The 23273-nt window shown below is 34.7% G+C and overlaps 1 long non-coding RNA gene across 2 annotated transcripts in view; it reads left to right on the top strand.

The window, feature by feature from the left end:
• The window catches only part of LOC143264574 (uncharacterized), a 242815-nt gene that overhangs the window by 125386 nt on the left and 94156 nt on the right, over window positions 1-23273 (top strand). Inside the window, exons 5-6 of one of the 2 annotated variants that reach the window (XR_013038332.1) lie at window positions 4403-4448; window positions 4617-4884. This is a non-coding gene — a long non-coding RNA (uncharacterized LOC143264574). Of the gene's footprint in view, window positions 1-4402; window positions 4449-4616; window positions 4885-23273 lie in introns of those variants that run through there. The other variant, XR_013038333.1, reaches the window with a different exon arrangement.

Raw genomic sequence — 23273 nt, 5'->3', positions numbered from 1 at the left:
TCGCACGAGCCTGTTGTTGTTGTTGTTCGAAGTGCTTATAATTTATGCGGCAACGTTCGATTCTTTGTGCCGTGGAACGCTCTGTAATTCGGAGGGCGATTGTTCTGGTAGAATTCTTGGAGAGCTGGGGATAGATTTTCGAATGCTTATAAGTGGAACTGGTGCTCCAGTTCTTTTGAATGGACCGCCATTTTGGATACTTCGTAACATGGCGGAAAAGAGGGACGCTTAATTGTAAAATAACAAAGTAATACATTGATGAAGTAGTGAAACAGTTTAATGATAAAGTAGTATAATAATAAAATAGAAAAACAATAACCTAAGGAAATAGTGAAACAGTAAAATAATAACCTAATGAAATAATGAAACAGTTAAATGGTTAAGTAGCAAATTAATAACTCAATGAAATAGTAAAACAGCAAAATAATAACCTAATGAAATAATGAAACAGTTAAATAATAAAGTAGCAAAGTAACAACCTAATGAAATAGTAAAACAGAAAAATAATAAAACAGCAAAATAACAACCTAATGAAATAATGAAACAGTTAAATAGTAAAGTAGCAAACTAACAACCTAATGAAATAGTAAAACAGTAAAATAATAAAACAGCAAAATAATAACCTAATGAAATAATGAAACAGTTAAATAAAAAAATAGCAAACTAATAACACAATGAAATAGTAAAACAGTAAAATAGTAAAATATAAAAATAATAAAATTAGAAAACAGTAAAGTAGTGAAGCAGCAAAATAATAACCTAATGAAATGATGAAACAGTTAAATAGTAAAATAACAAACTAACAACCTAATAAAATAGTAAAACAGTAAAATAATAAAATATCAAAAAAATAAAATTAGAAAACAGTAAAGTAGTGAAGCAGCAAAATAATGAAACAGTAAAACAGTAAAATAGAAGCATATGTCCTCTTAAACATAACCTCACTTCCATAATAAAAACACTAAAACAAAACTCAAATAAATTTCAAGAATATCTTCTTGAATATTATTTTTCGAAATATCTCCAGAATTTGAAAAAGTGCAAATACACCATTGAAAAGATACACCCAGTAAAAAGCATTAACATGGAATATTCGATGGAACAGGATTATCAGCTTTACAACTTCATTAATTTCTCGATAATAATTGTCCTATGACATAAAGTCATAATCGCGTGATGAAAATTGCGGCGATAAATTAATACGCTAATTAGAGCGATACGTTGTTAACGCCGTCTAATTTGATCGTTAATATTTGAGGAATCAAAGGAACGTTTCCCTATTTACTATGTTAATATAATCATATTTCGTAACGATCAATGTTATTCCATGGAATGTCCATCATCCTGTTAGCAGTTGACAGCGTTTGACAGAAAGCTAGTCAACTCGAAATCCCAGCAATGCTGGCTTCGATTTAATAAACGGATAGCCGACGAGTCGAATACCAAATTAGCCGCATAATCGTTTCAATCCGTATATCAGAGTATATCATCCAGGCGCCCTGATAGATCGAGTTAACGTGTCAAAGGTCAGCTGCATGCATGTTTAGTGTTCGACGAAATTCCAACGTCGAGCCTTTCAAGTTCAACTACGTTTGGTAATTTTAACTTGTAACGAGGCATACACCGATCCGCCACAAACTCTTATCTTGCAAAACCGACTGTCACTAAATTAACAAATCTTACGTCTTGCAAAACCGACTGTCACTAAATTAACAAATCTTACGTATCGCAAAACCGACTGTCACTAAATTAACAAATCTTACGTCTCGCAAAACCGACTGTCACTAAATTAACAAATCTTGCGTCTCATCAGTACAATGTAAGAGTTGACAATTCAGTTCTAAATAAATACAAAACTCCTCCAGCTCCAAACTTTACAACAACAATAATTCCCCAGAAAAATAAAAGAAAAAGTGAAAATCGTCATCCGGTAAAAATAACCGAAAGACAAGCAGCACGGTTATTCGTTGCGTCCTTATCGCATCAAAAATTGTGTTCCACCGCGGGAAAAGTGGGAAGAGAAACGAAGATAAAGGGAAACTGGTTCTGGACGCATCTCGTTCTCGTTGAACGTGAAAACTCCGACTAGAAAAATCCCTATGCATTTTGTCGTCCAGAAATTCCGATGGTTGATATGATTACCAGACAGATGCCCGGAGCGGCACTTTCGTTTCCTCGTTTCTTGTTTTCCCGGATATCTTTGATCTTCTAAAGCGTCGCATCGAGCGACGCGTCTCAAATGGAAGAGAACAATGCATTTAAATGGGACGATTCGAGGCGGAAGTGGTAGCTGGGTCGCGTGCACTCTCGTCAGGGTCCGAAACAATCCGGGATACTTTTTTGCTGGTTGCCTTGCGACGGAACTCTTTTGCCACGCGAGCCACTTACAAATATTAAATTCTACTTCCTCGTAAATTCTTGCTTCAAACGTTTCGTTACACGGGTTATACGTAGATATCTCCAATTAGCAGTTTGATGGACTTCTCAGAACTTCTTTGTTAGTAGAATGGATTTTTACTTTACTTTTTCACATCATTCTACTTTTATAAATTCATTAAATTGTACCTTTCAAAGGAAATGTCTTAACAAAAATTTAGATGTATTTCAAAAGAAGTATCTGTATAAAGTTTATACTTTAAACTGTACCTTTTAAAGAAAATGTCTTAACAAAAACTTAGATGTATTTCAAAAGAAATATCTGTATAAAGTTTATACTTTAAACTGTACCTTTTAAAGAAAATGTCTTAACAAAAACTTAGATGTATTTCAAAAGAAGTGTCTGTATAAATTTTTTACTTTAAACTATACCTTTTAAAAAAAATGTCTTAACAAAAACTTAGATGTATTTCAAAAGAAGTATCTCAATAAATTTTTTACTTTAAACTATACCTTTTAAAGAAAATATCTTAAAAAAAAGTTAGATGTATTTCAAGAGAAGTGTCTCAATAAATTTTTTACTTTAAAAAGTATATAATTAGTGAATGATATGAATAACTGGTTTGATGGTTTCAGCTTTGACCCACATTTTAAAAATTGCTTAAAAACATCCTAAGCTTGCTAACCTCAAAATGGCCGCTTTCCATTAATACAACTTTTGTAACCTATTAATACAATTAATATAAGTATCTATTAAACATGTACAAGTTTGATGGTTTCATCTTTAACCCACATTTTAAAAATTGCTTAAAAACATCCTAAGCTTGCTAACTTCAAAATGGCTGCTTTCCATTAATACAATTTTTGTAACCTTCTTTTAATACAATCAATATAAGTTTCAATTAAACTTGTGTAACTTTCTATGCCCGCACAACTTTCTATAATAAGTTTTAATTTTATGTAACGTATCGGGATGCGTTCGAACAATCTCTGAACGTGTTTTCCCAGTAAGCCACGAGGGTGCACTCTTGGAACTAATTTTAGTTTTAAGTAATGGCGGCGCAACAGCGGCTCAGCCTGCTCGTTACGATTCCATGGGTTTCGAAGAAAGAACTCGAGCGAGTCCAAGTGTCGTCTGTGATCCATAAACACTCGAGACAGAAGGAGAGAAAAAGCTTGAAAAGAGCGGTCGAGAGAGAATGGCGCTTTGGTTTTAGGATCGCCAAGGGAGGAGAAAAGCTCACGGGCCCGACACGCTCGTTTTCCTCCGCGGACCCGACCTCTGATCTACGAAAGAGTCACCGGGGACTGCTTCCGACTTCCTGTCTATGTACATATGTGTATTTCCGTGTGCAAGTTGTGCATACAATTTATTTTTCTATCCCATTTTGCGATGCAACGAAGTAGGAAACCTAATAGGAAACCTAAATGAAATTCTGCGTAAATTATTGACAATTAACTTCTGATTTATGGAACTCAATGATCATATCACATAGGAATCATAGACTTCATATCATAGGTTCGTAGAATCGAATGTTAAATGTAGGTTTATTAGATCATAAATTTTAACTCGTGTAAGTTTATAGGATCATAGATGTTAGACAGTTTCATAGAATCATAGACTTTAAATCTCAGACGTAACTTTACAGGATCACAGATTTTATGTCACATATGTTCTTGGAAAATGTATAGCGACTTGTCGAGATAGAAATTAATTTGAGGTTATGTTTTTTATTTGTACCTATGTGCTACTTTATTTCTGGATTGAATATAAGTGGTAAATTAATCTGACTTTTTGAGCTAACAAGGGTATTAGTTTTAATTACCTCAATTAACATGAGTCAGAAAAAGTTTCCCACGATAAGTAGACAAAATCAAATGTCACCTAGTTTCTTTTCGACAAAAATTCTTTACCACGACATTTAAGTACAAATTTCCAATATTTCATTTTCTGTTATTCAATTAATATAAGTACATTTATTTATTTTTTACATTTTGTAAGAGGTTATGATATTTTCTGTTGCAGGATTTTTTAACGACGACCTTCAAGTTTATGGCTAATTCTGCATATGGTAAGTTTTCAATGTATTCATAAATAACACATCCTTGCAATCGCAGTTTCAGTTACCCAACTGTATAATATTATCGTTGACATAATTTCGAGTATACACTCTATAATATAAGGAATAACTAATTTTAATTGTTAATATCTCCTGAATTATTAATCGTTTGCCCCAAAGTGGGTTACAGTGTACACAAGGACTCTGTAAGATCAAATTTCATCAACCCTTGCACTATAACGACATGCTACGTGACGCAGCTCAAACATACCTCTGATAAATATATCAGAACAAGCTTCATCAGCTCAATAATTTTTCCTTAACTCAAATTTTTCAGGTTTTAATATTTATTTCAAATTATTGTATTAAACTGAATGACTAGTTTTTATTGTATTAAATTGAATGACTAGTTTTTATTGTATTAAACTGAATGACTAATTTTTATTGTATTAAATTGAATGACTAGTTTTTATTGTATTAAACTGAATGACTAATTTTTATTGTATTAAATTCAATGACTAGTTTTTATTGTATTAAATTCAATGACTAGTTTTTATTGTATTAAACTGAATGACTAATTTTTATTGTATTAAATTCAATGACTAGTTTTTATTGTATTAAACTGAATGACTAATTTTTATTGTATTAAACTGAATGACAAATTTTCATTGTATTAAACTAGCCTCGATAGCAAAGGTGTAATACATTCATCCCATAAAATATAAAACAAGTGGTTTAAAACTGTAAAGCGTAAAAAAGTGAGCGATAAAAACCATAACCACTTACCCAAAGTAAAAACGTAGTAGGAGCGATCGCAGGTGTTAAAAGTGTTATCAATTTAAACATGGAAACGGTTTGAAAGGTGCAGAAATACCAAGAACAACGGCGGGTGGTAATTGCATCATCTCTTCGAGCTCGATCCAAGGAAGATCGCGATGTCGTTCGGAGGGTATTCAGGGGAATATCAGATCGACCGTTCGCGTTCACTCTTTTTATCGAACGTCGTAAACGTGCCGAGTGGAAAAGCGTTTATTCGCGGTAGACCCTTTCGAGTCCGAAAGTGCCCTTCGGCGCTCCTTGACCAACCCTCTCTCTTTCTCTCTTGAACCCTCCTAGTGGAACGGCGCGTGTTATTTTCTCTCTTACGTTTTCTCGTCGTTAGAGCGAACGAGCACCGGTATGGAAAGCTCGGTGTCGATTAAACACGCCCAATTTCCTGGCAAACTCCGTCTTTCGCGCTCCAAAATTCACGTGGCCATTTTGGTACTGTCACTCGGCACCCGAATACGTATTGCATCTCTATGATCATTCCGTATTTACATTCATAGCTTTCACGTTTATTCATATCACTGCTATTCATAGTACAGTACTATGTTATTCATAGTTACAGTATTTATAATACATTTACTTATTTATAATATTTATTGCGTATACTTATTTATTGCATTTTCTTCTTAATAAATATGTTATGAGTTAAATGCACATATGTTACATTTGTAAGATTTGTAGAATTTATGTCATGAATCATTAAATTCCTAAAATCATTTTTTTTTCAATTATTCACATAAAAGTTAAATACACATCATACAATTAAGGTGTGTACACACTCTGAGCCACGCAGCAATAAACCAACCCTATAAACATATCTTGTATAACACAAAAAGTCTGAAATTTTAAAACGACACTAAAATTATCCTCATAACGTAACAAGCTAACATAACCTGCCAAGCTAACATAACCTAATAACCTCAAAAACACGACGACAAAATTAAATAACATTCCCCATCAATAAACAACCGATCCCAGACCTACAACCGTCCGCATTTCATCTTACATTTCTCCAGAATTTTATTCCTTTCTCCCCCTCTTTAACCGAAGATCACTGCCGGCTGACAGAAGCGTGCCGTGACGTGAAAATGCAAATCCCGTCCATGCGGCTCGTTGAATTATTATTTGAAGTCCCGTAACGGCCATTCGCTACGAGAAAATCTCATGAAAATTAATTTATTTTAATGCACTCGGTCCAGGCCGAGGCTGCAGTCAGGTGCAGGGGCGGGCAGACGAAAGTAACCGGCTGAGGAAAGGGGTTGGAAGGGGCGGGTGGACCGAGAACGGACGAAGAATTTGAGAGAAAGATGCAGACGTGAAATTAACGTTTGACTCGTGCTTCTTTCAACACCCTTATCCGCGAGGAATTCGGGATCTTGAATTCGTAGCTGGTTGGACGAAGGGATATTCTGATCGCGAGTTGGAAGAGCAATGGCGTAACTAGGATTTTTGTCTGAGGAATGGATTATTGTTTGAGGGGTTGTGGTGATCTGTAGAGAGGGTAGTGGAGGGGTTTGGATATTTGGAAATTTGGGGATTTGGATGTGGGCGTTTGGAAAAGTGGAAGTTGGGGAATTTGGGGGATGGAAAATTGGAATTTGGGGAGATGGGAATTGGAGGAGTTGGAAATTTGGAGAGTTGGACATTTGGGGAGTTTGGAATTTGGAGGGGTGGGAATTTGGGAAATTTGGAATCTAGGGAATTGGATATTTGGGGGAGTGGGAATTTGGGAAATTTGGAATTTATAGAATTGGGAATTTGGGGGAGTGAAAATTTGGGAAATTTGGAATTTGGGGAATTTGGAATTCGGGGAATTTGGAATTTAGGAAATTTGGAATTCGGGGAGTTTAGAATTCGGGGAATTTGGAATTCGGGGAATTTGGAATTTGGGAAATTTGGAATTTGGGAAATTTGGAATTTGGGAAATTTGGAATTAGGGAAATTTGGAATTTGGGAAATTTGGAATTTGGGGAATTTGGAATTCGGGGAATTTGGAATTTAGGGAATTTGGAATTCGGGGAATTTGGAATTTGGAAAATTTGGAATTTGGGAAACTTGGAATTTGGGGAATTTGGAATTTGGGAAATATGGAATTTGGGAAACTTGGAATTTGGGAAACTGGGAATTTGGGAAACTTGGAATTTGGGAAATTTGGAATTTGGGAAATTTGGAATTTGGGAAATTTGGAATTTGGGAAATTTGGAATTTGGAAAATTAGAAATTTGGAAGTTTGGAATTTGGGAAATTTAAAACATCAAACCTCGAAATAACAAAAACTTCCAAATCACAAATCTTTCCGATCACGAAGTCTTTGAATCCCGAAAGCAGCATTCGCAAAAATCAAACTTTCAAATCACGAAACTCAACTTTGTTTCGACACGTTCCACCCTGTACGAAGAAACCCATTCCCAGTTTGTATCAAAGGATTCGTCCATGGGTGTCAGGATAATTCCAGGCAGGATTGTTCGCAGGCGTTGGTAAGCAATCCTTGCAGCGTCTTGCAGGTGACGAGAACGAAATCTATAGCACGTAGGAGGAAAAGGGTTACACACGCGCACACACGCGAAACTTTGGTGATCTCGCGGCTCGTATGGAGAACTTTACGGGACGATAATGGACAGATTTATGAGACGGCTTATCGATCCCCGAGTAAATCCAATTTTCGAGGTCGACGCTCGCGCGCGGGCATCCGGGGACTCAGGATTTCCCTTGCGAGGTGTCGTAAGATTCCGATAGGAAATCGTCGCGAGGTATCTCCTAGCGTTTTGCACGCTTGCAAATTGAAACTCGGTGCAACATTCATCGAGGACATCAAACGGTGATTTTTATTTTCTACCGTCGTGATTTAACGTTTTAGATGGTTTATCGTGTCGAGATTTACTGGGTCATTATTGGTAGCTTTTGAAACCTTGCATGTGTATTTGGTTATATTTGAAGGAAATGTAGGGAAAGTTTTGGGGAATTATTTTAATTATTGTAGTGGTTATTGCAGTTCTGTAATGTTGAAGGATCTCATTGTAGGACCATAAATTTAACTCAAGAATCAGGATCATTAAATGAAGCATAGTAGATTATCTTGAAAAAATTTGAACGTTTAAAAACATAAAATCTGAAAAATTAAAAAATCTGAAGACACAGTTGAACTTGTCTCAAACTTGAAAAATTGAAGAATTGAAGAATTGAAAACTTGAAAATTTTTAAAATTGAAAAATTGAAAACCTGAAAACTTGAAAACTTGAAAACCTGAAATCTTGAAAACCTGAAAACCTGAAAACCTGAAATCTTGAAAACTTGAAAACCTGAAAACTTGAAAACCTGAAATCTTGAAAACTTGAAAACTTGAAAACTTGAAAACTTGAAAACTTGAAAACCTGAAAACTTGAAAACTTGACAATTGAAAAATTGAAAAATTGAAAATCTGACTAACTAAAAAATCCGAAGACACAGACACTCAAAACCTAATAACCTCAAAACTCCATCAAAAGTCCTCAAAACCTAATAACCTCAAGAAATCGAAAACTTGCAAGAAGCGCACGTGTCATCCGAAGAAACGCAACGTTGCACCGAAGTACGCTCGTTCAAAATTCATTGAAAAACGCCGAAAGGGTATAAAACAGTTGGCGAAATGAAAGAAGAGAATCTGAAGAACAATAGTGACAAGACTACCACAGTGGATCTTCGTTTCCGCGAACTCAGCCGTTGGTATTCGGACTTCTCGAGGTTTTTCGTGGTTTAAGGACAGCATTGAGTCAAGAACGTCTCCTTGCTTGCCTCTCAAATCCCATCACAAAGAATACTTCCTTCTCTTTTTCTTACATTTTTTTTTTCGCTACTCACTCACTTTTCGAGTCTGACACTTGTTCTTCTCTTATTTCTCTTTCGCTCTGTTACACTCTGCACCCCTTCTTTACTTTTCACCCTTCTGTATTTCTCCAACTTTCTCGATCTTTATCTCCGTCGGGTTTTCTCTTTCTTCGTGATTTATCCTTCTCTCAGATTTCTCTTGATTTCTTTCTTTTTGGAAGCTTTTCTTATGTTTCTTTAGGTTTTACTCTGCACCCCATTTGTTTCTTCTTTCTCGTACGTTTCACCCTTCTTTTAGGTTTCTTTAGTTTTCTTTCTATTTCCCATTCTTCTTTGTTCATTATTTTCTACCCTTTTCTCTACATTTCTCCAGCTTTTACTCCCCATACGTCTTCTCTTCTTTATGTTTCCTTTACATTTTTCTACTTTTATCTTTACTCCCATTCTCCTTTATTTTTCACCCTTTCGCTATTACATTTCGTTAACTACACCCCATTTATTTCCTCTCTCTTTTTCTCTCCCTTTTTTCTCTCTTAAATTTTTCTACTTTTCTTTCCATTTTCTATTTCTCCTCTTCACCCCTTTCGAGGCTTTCCCAATTTTTTTCACCTCTTTCCAACTAACCTTTCTTCGCGATCCTCTTAATCCCCTTCGTTCACCCCTCCCCGTTTCTTAGGCACGTCGTCGACCGTCTCCTACCCTTTAACTACGTCCATCTTACTCCTCCCTTCGTGGTTTCATCCCAAAGTAAGAGCGACACGGCGAAAAAGATAGCCACCCTTAAGTCGCGGGCTCACATCTGACGGTCGATGAATAAGACAGTCGCTATTTAAATTGTAATTTCGTGTTAAAGATACCGGCGGATTTCCCGCGAATTTTTACGATCCCCGATTTCATAAAAAAACCACTTTGCTAACGGACAAAGGTAACTTCTACAAAATGAATGGGAATGTTGAAAAAAAATTCTTGATATTCTGAATTAATTTTTTTAGTGAAACGAATAGTCGTTTATGTAACTTTTGTATGGTTAGTTGATTGGTTAGCTTGATTTTTAATGGGTAATTAATTAGAGGAAAATCGTAAAACAGAATGGAATTTTATATTATTTTAATTTACCCCGTTTTGTAAAAAATTTCGAACTCCCAATAAAACTGCATTCTCGCAATTATTTTCATTTGCACTTCGAATTAATTTTTGCGAGAGCATTGAAATTTTCCCCCGTTGCATGGGGTGGTTTACCGCTTTCTCGCATGAACGCACAGCAGCGATAGATTATCGCAATTTACATTCAGGATGAAATTGAAGATGCACACGATATCTTGCCGTGAATTTCAAAGAAAACACCGGAAATACATGGTAGCTCCTCTTGAATTTCTCCGGTTCTTTTACGAAGAATAACTCTTTGTATCTATGTCATCCTCTATCTCGCCGTTCCGTTCTTTCCACCTTTATCGTCTCTCCTTTTTTCCAGATCCCTATTAATCCAGTCGCTGTTTCCTTTTCCTTTTTTTTCTCCTCCACCTGGCAACACAGCGAGAACAGGTCCACAAAAGAAAATAATAATTTTCTGGCGTTGTTGAATACCTTCAATCAGTTCCCTCTGTTCCCGAAGATCACGTTTATTACATTTTATTGCAGGGAACGATGCTTCTGTAAAAGCGGCACGCTTTGCGAGAACAATATTCCGCTGTGAATAACGTAAATAGTATCGTGGCGATGCAAATATTTCGCTTTCGACGAAACACAAAGGTTGATTGTCGCGAAACGTCGGGGAAATGTTGCAAAATTACGGACGCGTTCGCCGGTGCTTAATTGTATTGGATACATTGCGAATTTTTATGCAATTTCTTCCTTTAAACATTCTTCATTATTTCGTTTTGTTCATTATTTTCTCATTTAACGTACGTGTGTTTTAATTATTACGACTCTTCGATATCGACTTCTAACCTCACTTTTCGGTGCAAGAACCCTGCAACTTCGTTGCAACACTTTAGACAGAAATTTATTTCTGAACACTCGTATGTGACATTACTAAAGAATGCAACAACAAATATTTGCAAAATAAATATTATACAGCATTGCAAAATTGCTACATTTGCAAAACTGCAAACAATCACTTCAGATTTAATTTTTAAATTCATCCACAGTGTAATAAAACTCTCAAGAATATCGCCTTAGGATTACAAATTTCCAAAGAATTAGCATTATGAATAATAAGTATTTCCCTATGAGAATTATTAGAACGTAAGAGCATGACGAAACTATTCATCGCAGAACGCTTTCACCTCAACCTTAACATTAGCAATAACCTGCTGTGTGCAATGTTTGAGTTATTCATAATTCACTAGGAAAAACATAACCGGGTTTTTCCCGATCTGATCATACTCATGAATATCTATATGTACATTACTCTTGAGGAACTTCGTAGACTGCTGGTGTTTTTGAAACAGTTATGATTCACAGGTGCTGTTGCATTAATTCTAAGTTTCTAGATTCATACATATACTGAGGGTAATAGATACCTGTATATTTTTGGATTCTTTTATTAGTAGATGTTTTTAGATTTTTAGGTTATGTAGTTATTTGTGTTCTCACGTTTTTGTGCCTCTCGATCTTTACAATTTTAGATTTTTAGGTTATGTAGGTTCTTGTGTTCTCAAGTTCTGTATCTCTTAATCTTTGTATTTTCTCAAATTTTTGTATACTCAAATCCCTTCATTCCTATATTTTCATCCCCGAATTCCCATATCTCCAAATCTCTATATTACTATGTTTCTATGTTTCCAAATTCTTATCACCATATTTCTATGTCTCCAAATTCTTACGTCACCAAATTCCTATATCCCGAATTCCTATATCCTAATATCTCCACGTGTCCAAATTTCTGAATCACCAAATCGCTATAAGTCCATAGCTCTACGCTCCCAAATTCCTATGACCCCAAATCCATATCTCCAAATTCCCAAATCGTAATATTTCCACGCGTCCAAATTTCTGAATCACCGAATTGCTGTAAGTCCACATCACTACGCTCCCAAATTCCTACGACCCAAATCTACGTCCCTAAATCCCCATATCCTAATATCTCCACGTGTCCAAATTTCTGAATCACCAAATCGCTATAAGTCCATAGCTCTACGCTCCCAAATTCCTATGACCCCAAATCCATATCTCCAAATCCCCAAATCGTAATATTTCCACGCGTCCAAATTTCTGAATCACCAAATCGCTATAAGTCCATATCTCTACGCTCCCAAATTCCTACGACCCCAAATCCCAAAATCCTAATATCTCTACGCGTCCAAATTTCTAATTCCCCAAATCTCTACCTTCCCAAACCCATAAATCCTAATATCTCCATGTGTCAAATTCCTATATCCCCAAATCTCCACGTCCCCAAATTCCTAAATCCTAGAATACCCTACGTGCCCAAATCCCTAAATCCTATCTCCACGCGTCCAAATTTCTAGTTCCCCAAATCTCTACCTTCCCAAACCCATAGATCCTAATATCTCCACGTGCCAAATTCCTATATCCCCAAATCTCCATGCCCCCAAATTCCTAAATCCTAGAATACCCCACGTCCCAAAATCCCTAAATCCTAATATCTCCACGCGTCCAAATTTCTAATTCCCCAAATCTCTACCTTCCCAAACCCATAAATCCTAATATCTCCACGTGCCAAATTCCTATATCCCCAAATCTCCATGCCCCCAAATTCCTAAATCCTAGAATACCCCACGTCCCAAAATCCCTAAATCCTAATATCTCCACGCGTCCAAATTTCTAATTCCCCAAATCTCTACCTTCCCAAACCCATAAATCCTAATATCTCCACGTGCCAAATTCCTATATCCCCAAATCTCCACGCCCCCAAATTCCTAAATCCTAGAATACCCTACGTCCCCAAATCCCTAAATCCTATCTCCACGCGTCCAAATTTCTAATTCCCCAAATCTCTACCTTCCCAAAACCATAAATCCTAATATCTCCACGTGTCAAATTCCTATATCCCCAAATCTCCACGCCCCCAAATTCCTAAATGCTCGAATACCCTACGTCCCAAAATCTCTACCTTCTCAAACCTCCACATCCCCAAATCCCCACATACTTCCTAATTCCCAAAAATAATCCTAATTGTTATTTTCGGTCACGATTGATATTCTATTCCCTCTCCAAGTACGCCAACGTCGAGCAGACGGTAAAATCGTCGCTGATAGAGTTCGATTGGCGGGGCTCGTGCTCGATGAATAAGGGAGACGTAATTTACATTGTAAATGGGCGCGATATCCGCGTGAAAACAAACCTTCAATTAGGCTCGGTTACGAAGGTACACGCGAAACAGGTAAGCGGTACTCTGCCGCTACTTCCTAATAACTTTGCAAGCAATTACGTGGATGGTTCTCTGCTTTCGTTCCGCAACCGGTGCAATTATTAATTTAATCCTTTGACGGAAAATTCGATTTGTTCGACAGGCAAAGGTACACGGTGCTTCCGAAAGTAGAACGCAATGAAATCAGAGCCCTTCCGGCCTCGGCAAAATAATTTGCGCTTTACGTGTACTTGTTGCAAACTTCGTTACACGTATAACTGTTATCTGATTTGTTCAACGTATTATTGCGGCCAACTTTCCATCGTTACGTAAATGTTTAACTTTCGAAGGGAGGGGAATCTTTCTTTCGAGCTTTTGTGGGTTTTGGGGTTTGAGTCTGGGGATTTGAAGGCGTTGCGATTTCAGGATTTCAGATTTAGAAGAATTGAAAAACTGAAAAATTGAAAAATTGAAAACTTGAAAAATGGAAGAATTGAAAAGTTGAAAAGTTGAAAAGTTGAAAATTTGAAAAATTAAAAAATTGAAAATTTGAAGAATAGAAAAATTGAAAACTTGAAGAATCGAGAACTTGAAAAATTGAAAACTTGAAGTATCGAAAGCTTGAAAAATTGAAAACTTGAAGAATTGAGAACTTGACAAATTGAAAACTTGAAGAATCAAAAGCTTGAAAAATTGAAAACTTGAAGAATCGAAAACTTGAAGAATCGAAAACTTGAAAAATTGAAAACTTGAAGAATCGAAAACTTGAAGAATTGAAAACTTGAAAAATTGAAAACTTGAAGAATCGAAAACTTGAAAAATTGAAAACTTGTAAACTTAAAAATTTGAAAAATTGCAAACTGGAAAAGTGCATACCCTAAAGTACATAAATAAAAAATTTTACAACGAAGATCAACAACTTCGAACTCGCATCAAAATGAAAATAAAACACGTTTCTCTAAAATCAGAAGAAAATATTTATTTTTTGGGTGAAGTTGCATATAAACATTTATACGTGTCCATTCGCTTAATGAAAAGTGTCAGCAACTATTTTTACACGAAATTTATGAGGAACTTGATATTGGACACGCGATTGGATAAGGGTGGACTGTTCGCAAAGAAATAAATCTGTTGGTGACAGAAGAAGAGCCCTTCGAAACGTGACATTAATGACTCAGCTGTGCCTAGCACGACTTAATCACTCAAGGGGTTAGAAAAGCCCCGATAAAATATTTCTGAAACATCAATTTCGAACGAAGTTTCGGGTCGTACTACCAGGTACAAATCAACACGAGATCTATCGTGATGCGTGACTGTTGTCAGACACGTGTTCGTCGATCGAAGATAAAAGATTGACTTTTAATTGACTACAACAAAATATAATGATAAAACTATTACATTAAAATACGAATAAAGAAATAAAAGACTAGTTTCCATGAAACTAGTTGGGTAACCAATTTTCAACGAATCGGAAGTATCATTGTATATCGGTCGTAAAGCCGATCACTTTACCGAACAACAAAGAATATAGAAAATTATTGCAACCAGGTAATTACGTTTCGTCGGGGTTTTAATAGCTCCGTTCGAACATTTGCAAAAGCGATTCACGACAGAGCGTGCTTCGAGTCATCGAGAGTTCGTAAGTATCGGATAATTAACTCGACTTTTCCCGTTCCTTGCGGTTTCTTTGTAAACCACTTTATTCAACTACGCTCGATCGGATTCAGTCTTATCGATCCCCCTTCTACGAAACTCACCAGGGACATTATCCAACTATCTACCGATTTTCTTCTCCTCGGAAACTTTCGAAATCCTACACACGTATCTTTTTCTTTCTCGAACCGATTGTTCTTCTCTTGTATTTCTAATTTTTTTTTTATCTTGAAATTTGTTCACTTTTTATTTTTCATGAGTCTGTACACTGAGTATAGTTTATTTTTAATGGAAAGCAAATTGTTTAATGTACTTTTGGTAGGTTGATTCATTGATAGTTTCGTTAAAAATTAGCTTAACGACAATAATAAAAAATTGACAATTATTTGTAATTAATGAGGTATAATGCAATTTATAATTTATATTTTGTATAATGCAGTTACAACTTATAATATATAACTCACAGTTTATAATTTGTATACAGTTGTGTAACAGTTTATAAGTTAAAATGTGTACTTTGCAGTTAAAAATTCAAGGTTTGTGACTTCTAACCTATAACGTACACCTAACCTCCAAATTACATTCAAGTTTCCTCTAAAACACAAATAAAAATTACCGTCACTTAAACTAGTAAACTAAATCCAAATAAAATCACACCTACTCTCCCTCTAACCATAAAAATATCAAACTTCTCGAATTAAAAAAATTTCTAAAAAAAAATAAGAAATATGCCAACTCTATTCTTGTGTCTCCAAAATGTCCGGCCCTCACCGCCATTTTATGGCGCTCCCTTCACCGCCATTTTGAAACCCAAGCAAAATGGTGTCAATAAACTGTCACAAACCCCAGAGAACGTAATTTATAATTTAAAAGAAGGTATGAACAGTGAAAGTATGAAAAATACCAGCTGCTCCACAAACCTGAAATCCTCAAAATCGACAGAGGACCGTTGAATAACTTTTCCCTGTCATTTGTTCGACGTAACGTACCCTATCCCATGGATTTCTGACGTGCAACATAATGCAGAATGCATTCCATTCAAACGTATGCAACTTTGTATGCGTGCCTGTACGTCAACGTGTTGCGAGCTGTCGTGCATGGTGAAATGTAGTCTTAATGGTGTTACCATTCAGCATACCAGATTATGATTTAGCTTATTGTTCATAAATCTAGCCCAGTTATTAGTCCTGGCTTGTTTTTCACTCTGCTTTTCGAGACTATAATTCTCGCGGACATGCCGGATTCTGGATTAATTTTATATGAATATTTCAAGGCAATTCCTGCTCATCAAATATTCAATTCAATTCTTTTCCAACCGACGTCGTTTAAATTCTTCCTACGCTTTTCTTCGTGTTTGGGAACAAAATTTTCGATGGTTTATGAATTCATGTTGATGCTCTTTTCTGATTATTTTATAGTTTATACTAGGGAGGCTCGAGTTAATTAATTATAAAAATTTTTTGTGAAATATTTTTGCTGTTATTAAAATATTTTCTTTTCAATTTTTATTATTTTACTGTACTTTTATTTTATATGTAGTACTTATTATTTTATGTGTAGTACAGAATTAGATTTAGCAAAAATAATTGAATTATTGTCACTGCATCTAATGTTCTATAATTTAGATACAATTTACAGAAATCAAACACTTATCAGAATTTATAGATTTTTTTACCATACATACTGTTTAATGAACATTTATTATACTCATTGAATGATCATTCGCCTATCGATTTTCAATTACAGAAAGAATATTTTATTATTTTTATCACAGCAAGACTTAATACACTCGTTTCAATTATCCTTTCTTATAATAATTACTTGATAATTACAATTTTAGTAACTGAATGGAAGATGTATGATTTAGCGACGATTCTTTTTGCACAAATAACATTCGATACATTTACAGCAAAGGACAAAAATTTGTCCATCTGTAAAATCTCTTGTAAAAAAGTTGTGCAATTTTGTTAACAAAGCTCTGTACCGAATTACATTATGTGCTGAAAGCGTATAATTTTAAGCTAATGCAAAAGTTCTGTCATCTTTTTTGAGGCTGAAAGGCTGCTATATTCGTATGGGTGAAGGTGCAATATCGCGTTGAAATTGCATTAATAGCAGAGAACATTCCTCGACCTACTATCGCCATTCATGTTTTCACGAAGCTGCTATTTGTTGCTCATGGCTCATAATATTATTTTAGCAAAATTATACTTCCATTATCTTTTTAGTCGTCTTCTATTCACAATGTATTAATCATTTCTCTATTATGATTTTGTTAAACTTTATGTTCTTGAATTCATAAATTATCAAGTCTTTGAATTTATAAATTTACAAATTTTGAGTTCAATCATTTTTACAAATTTTTATCTTTGAACAGTATATTGCACAAAGGTGACAAATTTTGGAATTTTCACAGATCCAAATTTTTAAGTTCATATGACTCCAAATTTCTAAATCTCCAAATTCCAAGCTTCCCAAATTTGTAATTTTCCAAATTCCAATCTCCCCAAATTTCTTTATCTCCAAATTCCAAGCTCCCCAAATTTCTGAATCTCCAAATTCCAAGCTCCCCAAATTTCTAACTCCCCAAATTCCAATCTCCCCAAATTTTTTTATCTCCAAATTCCAAGCTCCCCAAATTTTTAGCTCTCCAAATTCCAATCTTCCCAAATTTCTAACTTTCCAAATTCCAATCTCCCCAAGTTTCTAAATCTCCAAATTCCAAGCTCCCCAAATTTCTAACTCCCCAAATTTCAATCTTCCCAAATTTCTAAATCTCCAAATTCCAAGCTCCCCAAATTTCTAACTCCCCAAATTCCAATCTCCCCAAATTTCTAAATTTCCAAATTCCAAGCTTCCCAAATTTCTAACTCCCCAAATTCCAATCTCCCCAAATTTCTAAATCTCCAAATTCCAAGCTCCCCAAATTTCTAACTCCCCAAATTTCTAACTCTCCAAATTCCAATCTCCCCAAATCTCTAAACCTCCAAATTCCTACGTCCCAAACTTTTAACCTTGTAAATCACTACATCCCCCAAATTTCTAAGACTCCAACTCCCCACATCTCCAAATTTCGAAACCTCCAACTTCCACGTTCCCAAATAACCTAAAAATCACACTATTCCCCTTTCTGAATTTCCAGATCCCTACCCAACAAAACCCAAAATCCTTCCTAAACTCACAAATCACTATATTAAAAAATTTCCCATACTTCACTCTTGATAACCAAATCCGAGCAAACAAACCTAAGAAAAAAAAAATGAAAGTCGCAAGTAATTTTAATACACAAAGCGGTCTTTCTTCCAACAAAATCTCCATCACAATGATATCAACTATTCTACAATTTCCTTTCATTTCATTGAGAGAACTCTCAGTTAGACCCTTTGAACGGTTCAACAAGGTGGATAGAACTGCTTTCACGTCTTTTCTCACAATAGACGCTTACACGGTTGATTTGTAAGAAGCGTTCGCGAAAAGGCTGTAAAATCAGCGCTGTGGAACCCCATAAAACGGTCCTCGGCTCACTTTTTCCCTCCGGTGCTTTTATCAGCCGTCGAACGGTAGCCGCTTGCAAGATAACGGCATCCAATTCGTTCTCGTTGCACATAAATACATGCGTGTACACTCTGATGCAACCTGTATATAGTTCTGATAAGGACACCGTGTATGATTCTTCGTTTCTGAAATTTTCGTATTTGGAAATTCTTTAAAGAAGAACTTCGTTGAACTTCATTTTTCATTACTTAGAATTTCATAAATTCAACAAGTTATTAAATGTCATAGTCTTTGAGTATCTGTGTCCTCATATGTATAGATCGACAACTGTACAGGTTCTTAAATGTCAAAGTTAAAATATCTGTGTCTAAATACCTAATTACCAAATCATTAAATTCTTAGATCTCAAAGTGTTCACATACCTAAATCAACTCTACAGACTCCTAAATGTCAAAGTTATCAAGTACTTACATGAACAAGTACCTGATCACCAAATCCCTAAATAATCAAATCTCAAAGTCTTTAAATACCTATATCTCCAAATACCTAAATCACCAACTCCACAAATTCTCAGATCCCAAAGTCTTCAAATACCTACGTCTCCAATACCTAAATCCCCAAGTCCATAAAATTTCAATTTCTAAACTGTTGAAATGCCTATACCCCCAAATACCTAAATGAGTAACTCCACAAATTCCTAAATCCCAAATTTTCCAAATACCTAACTCTCCAAATCCACAAAATCCCAATTTCCAAACTCTCCAAATACCTACGTCCTCAAATACCTAAATGACTAACTCCACAAACTCCCAAATCTCAAATTGTCCAAATACCTATTCCCCAAATAGCTAACTCCCCAAATCCACAAGCTCTCAATTTCCAACGTCTCCAAATACCTGTATCCCCAATTCCCAATTCTCCAAATCCCCAATTCTCAAATCCTAAATTTTCCAGGTACCTACATCCCATCTACCTATGACCCTAGATCAAATCCACAAATGTCCAAGTCCCACAATCTCAAGTTTCCACATCTCAAAATCCATATCCAAATCTCCTAGTCTCCAAATCTCTCTCCATATCTTGAAATTCCAAACCTACCCAAAAATGTTGACTATTCTAATAAGTCCCAGCAAAAAGATCATCAAATACAAGGACTACAGGGAATCCAGTTCTTCGTGAGAATATTTTTCCTACGAAAGACAGATTTGCTGTTGACTGTACGTGGCATGTATGCACATGCATGCCGGAAGAACATGCGAGCACCGTGCCACGATCGATCGCAAAAGTTATATAATGAGTGTCCGCGTGTGCTCGCTCGCTCACGGGGGTCCACCACCAAAATCTAGGTTATTCGAGTTCACCCCTCTTTACACGCACTTCGAACCCTCTACACTCATCGCATTCCATGGGATCCCGTATGTTTCGAACACGTTTGTTCCTTTCGTTCTCTCTTTTCCTTCTCATTCGTTCTCGGAAATGTGTTTTAATCCTTTCATAGACACAATTTAACTTTGGAAATGTTCGGCTGACGTTTATATGCGAATTGTATTTATGCTGATTTATGTGTTTATTTTGGGTCAATTTATTTTAGGGGAATTATTTTGTTAGTTAGATTGCTGTTTTTTGATGGTTGTGAATTGTGAGGATTCTTTTGTGGATGATTTTTAATTTTGGTAATTTATTTAAGAAGTGTGTATGTGTGTGTATGTAATACATGTATGTATGTATGCATGCATGAATGATTTTATGTATACATATGTATAATACATGTATGTATAAATGAATGTATTTATGCAATGTATGCTATATGAACAAATGAACAACATACATGTAGGTGTGTAACATATGTATGAAATACATGTATGCAATGTATGCATGTATGAACAAATGAACAACATAAATGTACGTATGTAACATATGTATGCATGCATGCATGTATGAATGAATGAATGTATGTGTATAATACATGTACGTATAAATGAATGTATATATGCAATGTATGCTTATATGAACAAATGAACAACATACATGTATGTACATATGTAACATATGCATGTATGAACATACGAATGCATATGTGTATATACATGTGTATATGCATGTTTACATGTAAGCATGTATGTATTACAATTTCCTAACAATGAACCTATAAATTGATATACACATTGTCATACAAAAATAAGTCTGAATTAGTTGTTAGTGAAACATTCACTGTTATACATGGAACATATCCCTTCACATTAGCTTGATATTTTATCACACATGTTAAATTAAATGTGTTAGCATATTACATTTTTACTGACCAAATATTAATAACATATCTACCTTAATATATTAAAAAATAATAAAGTATGAAACACTTTATACCAATAATTACTAGACTTGTATCTCAACAGCGAATAAATATGTACCTACAAAATTAAATTATTTGTACCTGAACAAAAATGTACATTGATTAATTTTGCCAGTGAAGTTAGAATTTCAAACGTCTGTAGAACAATGAACGTTTAAGATATCAGTTTATTTCCAATTCAATCGTATTTGTTAAAACAAGGTGGTTACCCAGTTTACCCGTTTTACTTACAATAAGTAACCCGTTCATTCGAGTACCATCGTGCATTTCTATTGTTCGTAGCACTGGGACACTTTTGACCTTTCGACGTGGCAAAGATGCAGTGGAAACTATCAAAATTTGCTGACACGAAACACGACTGCCTTTAGGATATATTCACCAACTATAGAACTCGATAACCTAGATTTTCACGTAGCCGCATAACATTTGGGGGGTAAGCAATACAAGTGTGCATTGCGCCCCCCTCGCAGTTCAGAGAGTTGGTAACTGAATCCTAATATCGTTTCCCAGAATCATAAACTTCCGGTCAAATTGGAAACACTGCTATAGTTCGATTCACCGTTTCCCTTTCTGTCTCTGCTCGTTTGGGAAGCAAATAAATCTTCTACGTTCGCTTATAACTTCTAATGCTGGACACATTATTCATTACAAACACTCGACTCTGAACAAAAATTCAATTTTAGCAATACTTTACAGCTTCAAAATTATTACAGATATATTTCGGTAATTTAGTTCACTTTTAAAACAAAATTATTGGGTTCACTTTTTTTCTTGTCATTTTTAGGTTACAAAAATGGCGTTCGACTTATTTATTTCTTGTCATTTTTAGGTTAGAAAAATGGCGTTCGACTTATCTATTTCTCGTCATTTTTAGGTTAGAAAAGTAATGTTCGTTGCTATGCAAATATTGTAATAATTATGTAATATTTTTATGACTATGCACAACATTGTTACAGCTGTAATTTATTCTAACAATTACACATTATAATTGTACCTTATAATTGTACAATATTGCTATAGCTAATATATTAATCTAACAATTATACATTATTATAAATAAAATATAAATTAGACTTGATACTACCACCTGACAACTCAATATTTCACTAATTTCCTATCAATATATTAACCTATTACAGCCCTATATTTTTTATAATACCACAAAGACATAGTAATAGTCTTCTCCCAAAGCACAAAAATTCAAAACTTGTCGTAGGCAATGGACTTAACGCAGAATTCATAATCGCAAAGCCAAAGAGTATTATAGAACTTAATATTGTAAAAAGCACTTGCGGATTTATGATGTACTAGAACCAGAAAATATTAAAAGCCCTTTATTCTACTTTTCGCAGCAAGATACGGAGTCTATATATTAAAAATTAAAAGGAGATCATTTTTAATCCTACTTGCAGTACGATTGTACTAAAAGAGCACTAATTTTTAATATTACTTGCTGTACAATTATATTAGGAATTAAGAGTACCATCTCTTACTGCGGCATTAAAACAGCAAACGGTATTAAGTTATCAAAATAATTCTTAATGCTGCAAGAAAAGAGAAAATTGATGTGGAAAGACGTGACATTATAAGTTCATTTATTTTTTATTATAAAATTTTGCAAAACCTAAAGTTCTCATATTTTGTCAAACATAAATATACAATTTTGTTAATTGTCGAATAATATTCTTCTTCTTAATTGTTGAATCATTTTTTTTCTTAATTGTTGAATAATTTTCTTGTTCTTAACTGTTGAATAATTTTCTTGTTCTTAATAGTTCAATAATTTTCTTGCTCGTAATAGTTGTATACTTTTCTTGCTCTTAATAGTTGAATACTTTTCTTGTTCTTAATTGTTGAATAATTTTCTTGTTCTTAACTGTTGAATAATTTTCCTGTTCTTAATAGTTCAATAATTTTCTTGCTCGTAATAGTTGAATACTTTTCTTGTTCTTAATTGTTGAATACTTTTCTTGTTCTTAATTGTTGAATAATTTTCTTGTTCTTAATTGTTGAATAATTTTCTTGTTCTTAATAGTTCAATAATTTTCTTGCTCGTAATAGTTGAATACTTTTCTTGCTCTTAATAGTTGAATACTTTTCTTGTTCTTAATTATTGAATATTTCCTGTCCTTCAAAATGTTACATACTTGTAATACATTTTCCTTGAAAAGAACCAAAAATTTTATAATATTTTCTCAGTGTTACTTGTAGAAGTTTGAAAGGAACTTTTTCAAAACCAAAAAGCTGAATAATCACCATGAAGATAATCACCTGAAGAGAATCACCACAACGTGGGCAGTAATTTTTATAAAGAAAATCATTTTTTAAATAAGTATATTATCAAAGAGGAATAGAGGAGTGTCAGCCCACGTCTGAAACGTACTATAATTAT

This window comes from Megachile rotundata, chromosome 6, assembly GCF_050947335.1.
Source record: "Megachile rotundata isolate GNS110a chromosome 6, iyMegRotu1, whole genome shotgun sequence".
NCBI classification, from domain to species: Eukaryota; Metazoa; Arthropoda; class Insecta; order Hymenoptera; family Megachilidae; genus Megachile; species Megachile rotundata.
The sequence above is the reverse complement of the archived record's forward strand: the minus strand, read 5'-3'. Positions and strand labels throughout refer to the sequence as shown.